The following is a 7,140-nucleotide window of genomic DNA, read 5'->3' as shown; positions in this document are numbered from 1 at the left end:
TGGTAACTCTATTGTAAACAGCTAATCCTGACCAGCGTGATATTTTAAAAAGGAGCAATAGAAAACTGTTCTTTGTCTGGCTGTGATTCAGGAAAATTTGCACCATAAATATTTTTAAAGCTGCTTCTGTGCTGGTAGAAAGTCACTGAATTAAGTGAGGAATGTGATAGCACCCTGCAAATATTGCAAAGAATGCTGGGAAAAATCTACACTGTGTCACCCCCTTTGGGGAAGGAGGGGTCACATACAGGGGGTCATGGGAGCTGGTGGGATTCACAAATGTCTGGAAACTTTCCAGACCTCTTGCCAATGCACAGAACCTGCTGCTGTTTTTCCTCCTTCCTTGTCATTCCTTTTTCCGGGGTTCACGTCATGTCACAGGCTTCACAAATTCACATGGAAAATAATTTGTTGCAAAAGTGGGTCACATGCCCCACGTCCATATTGCAGACATCACCACCATGGGGATGCCCAGGTCCCATGCCCAGAGCCGGTTGCTCTGCCCCTGGGAATGGCAGTGTTCCCCACTCCAGCCCTGGTAGCAGTGACATGTGAACTCTTGTTTCATCCTGTCCCTCTGCTGGGTGGTGAGGGCTCCTTTCACGGACACATGCGGTCCATGGGTGGCTCTGTCCACTCGGATCTGGAAGGAGCTCGCGTCCAGGTGCAGGTAGCTGTCCGAATCCATCTTCCTGCGAAGGCAGCGGCCATGGTTGTTGCAGACAAACTGGCTGCAGAGTTTGGTTGCCTTGGTCACATTGATGATGTAAGGGCCTAAGGTGCCAGTCAGGTATTTCTGGATCTTTACACAGTTGGGCTGGAGAAGGAAAATTAAAGCAGTTATGCACCAGAGACAGGCTGTGCTATTCTAGATTCTATGGCCAGAAGAGAACCAGTGTGATCATCCTGCCTGACCACCCATATAACACAGGCCATAGGACTTCCCTGGATTAATTCTTGCTTCAAGTCCAAAAGCTGTGACTGAACTAGACCAGATCTTTTAGAAAAAGCATCCAGGCTTGACTTTAAAACTTCTAGTTCTGGAGAATCCACCACAACCCTTGGTATGGTTAATTACCCTCCTATTAAAAAAATGCCTTATTTCTATTCTGAATTTGTCTGACATCAATTTTCAGCCATTGGATCTTATCGCTTTGTCTTCTATGTTGAAGAACCCTCTATTAAATTTCTGTTGCCCCTGTAAGTACTTATACACTGTGATCAAGTCACCCCTTCACCGTGATGAGCTAAATAGACAGACTCCAGGAGCTCAGTCACTGTAAGGCATATTTTCCACTCCTGCAATCATTCTTGCAGCTCTTCTCTGAGCCCTCTCCAATTCATCCACATCTGTCTTGAATTCAGGACACTAGAACTGGACACAGTATTCCAGTAGCTGTCACACTGAAATTACTTCATTGCCAAATAGAAAGGTAATATAACCTACTCCAAGAACCATCTCTGCAGGACCTCACAACAGACAACCCACTTGATGATGATTCCCAAGTTCCAAAATGTAATTAAACAGCTAGCCAGCTTTTAATCAATTTAACATGTGCCATACTGATTTTGTATCATTCTAATTGCTTAATCAAAATACTATGTGGTACCAAGTCAAATGCCTTACATAGGTCTAAGTATAGAACATCAACTCTATTTATCAGCCAAACTTGTAATGCACTATCAAGTTAATATCCAGTTAGTCTGACAAGAGCCATTTTCCATAAACCATGTTGATGGGCAGTGGTTAAATTACCCTCCTTTAAATTCTTTGAGTCCCTTATCAGCCGTTCCAATATTTTGGTTGGGATCAAATTCTGGGTGACAGGCCTATAATTAGTTGGGTCACCCTGTTTTACCCTGAAATACAGAAACAATGTTAGCTTCCGTCCAGTCTTCTGGAACTTCCCCGGTATTCCAAGAGTCATTAAAAAATCAACATTAAGGGTCCAGAGAGATCTTTTAAAAGTATTGGGTGGAAATGGGCTGGGTCTGCTGATTTTAAGAGTGCCTGGCTTTAGGGGCTGCTGTTCAATAGCCGCCTTCATTTAGAATGGAAAGTATTCCATAATCATCTGATATCAATACATCAGCTGGCTTGTTCTCAAATACAGAACAGACATATTTTTGAATAGTTGGGCCTTTTCTGCATTACTATTGACAATTCTACCATTTCCACCTAGTAATAGCTGAATACCATTGTTAAGATTTCTTTTGTTCCTGATATTTAAAAATCTCCTTGCTGTCCTTAACTCTCCTGGCAATAGATTTCCTCTCATGGTTTTTTTGCTTCCCTTATCAATCTTCTAAAATGTCTGGCTTCTAATTTACATTAATTGTTATCACCGTCCCTTCTTTTTTTCCTATTTGTTATTAGATCTCTTTTTTTTTTTTAAAGCAGTGTATCCTTTCTCAATTGTGGAATTGAGTAATCCCATTTGAAAATGTAAATTACTTTTAATTTCTCTCCTCAGGGTTGTTGTTGTTAGTCTGCTAGGAGTACCTAAAAGACCTCAACTAGGAGCAGGAGCCCATAGCGATCCAGCTGAGGCCTCTTGTTGCTGCTGGAAGACTAATAACAAGCAATTAAGGAGGATGTTAAACAGCAACTACTAAAGTTAGACATCTTTAAACCAGCAGCTCTTTATCATTTGCATCCATTGTTGATTTTTAATAAATCTTGGAACAGGGACCAAGCTCCATGGGTCTGGAAGAAAGCTACTGTTATGCCCGTACTGAAGAAGGGTTAATGGGATGAGCTGAATAATTGTAGGCCTGTCAGCCTGACTTCAATTCTGGGCAAATGGCCGTTGTATACTCTGTTAATAAAGAATTAAAAAGAGGGGATCAGCGTGGGTTTATGGCAAATAGATCATCCAAAGCTAACTTGCCAGGCCCTGCTCTGAAGAATTTAATAATAGACAAGACAGCCAAAGGCAGTGCTGCTATCCTCATGTTGCTGAGGGGAAATTGAGGCAAGGAGATTAAGTGACTTGCCCAAGGTTACATGGGGTCTCTGTAACTGCCCTGGAAATTGAAGCCAGCTCTCCTGAGGCCTAGTTCAGTGCCTTAAGCAGAACACCAGCTTCCCTTTTTATTTAATGGGCTGTAGTTCCCTTCACAGCAAGCTGTCTGCTCCAATTCCAAACCGGTGTACCAGGCTGCAGTTAACCTCCAAGAGCTGTTTGCTTGCCCCTGTGATGAGCTGGCAGGTCTCAGGCCAACCTCTAGTGAAAAAAATGTTACCTTAAACCCTCACCCACCTTCTAGCAACAACTGGCATTTAGCTGGCAGGTGCTGGGCCCCACCTCAGCCCTTAAGAGTAGGGATCGTTGGTGCAGGGAGCTCACTTTCAACAGCCTACTCAGTCCTTGGCCAGTTTGCTGCCACTGCTGGAAGCTGGATCTGCCCCGTGTCGCCCCAAGCACTCCTAGGGCCAGCTCAAATGTACATAACAGCAGTACTCAGGGGGAGGTGCATCCAGCCCCCTGCTGCTAAGGCAGGGAGGAGCTATGGGGTGTTCATTTGGGGGGCAAGTAAAGGGCCCCAATCCCAGATGCAGGTGTGCATGCATGCCCCCTGTCGTCTCCCCTTTCCCCCCCACCCACCCCCAAAATCACGTGAACAGCCAATGGTAACTCCACAAGCAGCCTTTATTACCTGGTTGCGAGAATATTCCACACCTCCCCAGAGGACAATCCCGTGAGCCCCCATGGCTGCTGCCTGCCCGATCGTGTACACCAGGTCTGTCTGCAACAAGAGAAACCAGCAGCCCAGTGAGAACGCCAAGCACAGAGAAGCTGGCTGGGCAGCCGAGAGAGTCCGGCAAAGCCAGGTCCACGAGCATCAAGGTGACTCAGTTCCTTTCCCTGTTCTGCTGCCAAACAGCAGTGAGGCCCTGTGTAGGGGGTTGCTGCCTGGGAAGTGCTCAGTGGTGGTCAGGGCAGGGCCCTCTCTGGGTTTGTGATAGCCCCCTCTAGGGCAGGATATCAGCTAGGCCTCCTCCCTTTCATTGTTCGGAGTGCGAGTCCAAACCACTTTGGGTCCTCAGGGGAGGGAAAGGCAGAAGGGCTCCTTCAAATTTAATACCCCAGGTTGCAGCCTGGAGTGAGTTTTTAAGACCCAGTGACAGGTGCCCATGAAGAATCGGGGTTTCTAACGGCGCTGCTGTACAGTGTACAACGGCTCACGCCGCGCAGCTGGCCTTATTCTAGCTCTAGCCCCCACTGCAGCATGAAAGCACGACGGGGCCGAGCCAGGGTCCGGGCAAAGTGCTGGGAAATGGAGCGTGGGGTAATAGGCGTTTAGCATTCACTGAGTGTGTAGAACGCTGTATGCGGGGGCGGGACGAGTACTCATGTGAATTTATGGAGGGTGAGTGAGCAACCGTGCTGGAAACAGGAGCTCGCTTTCCACAGGACAGGGGCAGAGGGGGCAGCAGAGGTGCGCAAGGCTCCCTATGGCAGCCCGCAGCTGTGCCTGAGCCAGGAGTTGAAGGGGCCATGAGTAGGAAAGAGGGGGGAGATTAGCTTCCGTAGCCCGTTCACTCTGTGGCGTTCCAGGGTGGAAAACTAGGAACAGCTTTGGGTCAGTCCCTGTCTGCTCCAGATTTGAACCAGTAACCTGAAGGTAAATCCTTCTGTAGCACCCTGCTGATCCCCCTGAGCGCATTCTTTAGCCGGTTGTAATTAGCGATACCTGGACCCATTCAGAGCTTCCATGTAGACAGCTGTTTGTCCAATGCATTGGGCCTGAAAGATTCAGCTGGAAAGCTCGTGAGCCCTGGAAGGCCTGCTTTTGGCTCTTCCACTCTTGGTCCCAGCCTTTAAATGCTGTTAGATTAACTTTATCAAACAGCAAGAGAGGCTTGGTGGAAGATTAGGGTGAGGGCTGGCGGAGCAAGGGATCTTATGTTAATTGCCCCACTTTGACCATCCATCTTTATACTCTCTCTCCCCCCGCCTCAGCTCTGAAAGACTGACAGTCTGCAGCGTGTGAGAGACCGCAGATGGACAGGGACTGAGGGGGAGCAAATGGAGAACCCTAGATAGACAGGTTGGGTCTACATAGAGGCTACTGTATTTAATCAAACGTTTCCACTGATGCTCACCTAGACTTCTGGCAAAGCTGCAGTGTAAACAAGACTGGAATCACTTTTAACACCATTTGAGTTAAAAAACATGCAGAAAAACAAAGCTAAGCAAAAGGGTGGTAGAAACAGCTCCAGCCGAATCAAGGAAATTTCTGATGAATTTCCCCAGTGCAAGCCAAGAAACTTACTTAGGCAGCAGCTGGGGCTTCTGCATTGTCAGGTTGCTAAGAGGCAGAGTGGTGGTTACCCTCAATCCTGCTGGCTTCACGCTGATCCCTAGCACTATGCAGGATTGGGGGTAACCACCGCCTTTGTTAGCTCAGTTATGCAAAGGCTAAGGCCAGGCCCATGGGATGGCTGGAATCCTCCTAGCAAGTGGTGTTTGCTAGTTGGGGTCGAGTAGGGATTCATGCCCAAGCCAGGACTGGGAGTTAGTCATTAGTGGGGATAGCAGAATTTAAAAAGGATCCCTGACCCCATGGTGGTGCAGTGCAAGCGTCCTGGAACCCTGCTCACAGTGGCTGGCATTTAATGTGGGATCAGCCATGATGGGGACAGGGGAACGGCTAGGGGGGAAACCCCATCACATGAAGCTAAACTCTTCACATGGAATTAAATTCCTGATGGTCCCTTCCCGTTCCCCCAGGCCTGCCTGATGCACAAAGCAGTGACCTGCTCCTTCCCAGCGCCGTCAGGGCTGAAGGTCCTGGACTTGCTCCCTACTGTTGACTAGTTGCAGGGGTTGCTATGCCCAGAGAGTGGGAAGGAGGAGGAGGGACGGTATCTCACCTGGGTTAGCTCCTTCAGGGTGTAGCTGTAGAAGGGCCGGGCATACGCGAAGACAGGCAGGGAGTGGTTGGCAGAGGGCAGCTGAGCCACACGCAGAGCTTCACTTAGCTTGGCCTGCACAAACTTCTTGCCCTGCGGGGAGGCTCTCAGTACCTCCTCCATGTAGATGGAGGGGTAGAGCGCCTTGCTCTGCTCCCACAGCCACAGCAGCTTGTTGTTGCGCTGCACCTCCACCTGGGGGCAGCCCCCAGTGAAGTTCTCAAAGTCATCCCAGTAGTGGTAGTTGTAGCATTCGGGGAAGAGGTAGTAGCCCCACCAGCCGCCGGGGCGCAGCAACTGCGCCAGCTTGAGGGTCTCCACCATGAACCTGGCCGCAGCCGTCTCAAACTCCCACTTAGCCTCCAGCTCCACCTGCTCGTCGGGCCAGCGTGGGTTCCTTTGCCTCACCAGCTGGGCGGACATGGCCCGGTAGACGTTCTTCTTGTCCCAGTTCCGGATCCACTGGGGCCTCCAGTTCTCCCAATCGATCACGGACAGGCCAGCGAAGGAGGCCGAGGGCATGGTGGCGGCGATGTCGCTGGCCATCTTGTCCAGGTGGTCCAGCAGGCTGGCGTTCTGGGGACAGCCGCCATTGACGGCCACGGGCGGCGTGGTGGTGTTCAGGTAGTAGGGGTACAGACCCAGCTGGTCATAGTAGAAGATGGTGACGTTGCCGCCTGTGAAGTCTTCCTGCGCGTTCACCAGGAGGCTGAAGGAGGCCACGCTGAGGGGCACCTCATAGGAAGTCCAGCACCGAGCCGTTGGCGCATTCCAGGCCACCAGAAAGGGCCGGTCTGGCACAATGGGGGGCAAGGATGGCTTTAGGTTATGACCCCTGGGCAGCTCGGGGCACAGGAGCAGCAACAGCAACATGGTGTGGTGCACGGGGCACTTATGTAGCCTGAAGGCCGGTGAGCTCCATGCCAGGAACCTGCCCAAGCTGGGCCTCACTGCAGTTTGCTCCACTCCGCTGTAAGAAGGGTGGAAAAGACAGTCAGTCAGTCTAGGAATGTGGGCAGGAATCTGACAGCTCATCCCAGACTGGGCCTGGCAGGGGAAGAGAAGGCCAGGTAATCTATACCTCAGCAAACCATCCTTCCCTCCCCACCACCAGGCACTTAGCTAATTACAGCACATTAGCTCATGGGCGGATGGGGACGCCTTCCCAGCCCTCGCAGTGATCTGCTTCTGCTGCTCTTCCTCCCCTTTGAGGAGTTGTA

The 7,140-nt window shown here is 50.1% G+C and overlaps 1 pseudogene; it reads right to left on the bottom strand.

The window, feature by feature from the left end:
* Positions 1-424: 424 nt before the first annotated feature.
* Positions 425-6,799, bottom strand: LOC144267544 (hyaluronidase-4 pseudogene; annotated as a pseudogene).
* Between the last annotated feature and the right edge of the window lie 341 nt (positions 6,800-7,140).

The sequence above is a fragment of the Eretmochelys imbricata genome, chromosome 7 (assembly GCF_965152235.1).
Source record: "Eretmochelys imbricata isolate rEreImb1 chromosome 7, rEreImb1.hap1, whole genome shotgun sequence".
Lineage (NCBI taxonomy): Eukaryota > Metazoa > Chordata > Testudines > Cheloniidae > Eretmochelys > Eretmochelys imbricata.
This window is presented reverse-complemented; position numbering and strand designations above follow the sequence as displayed.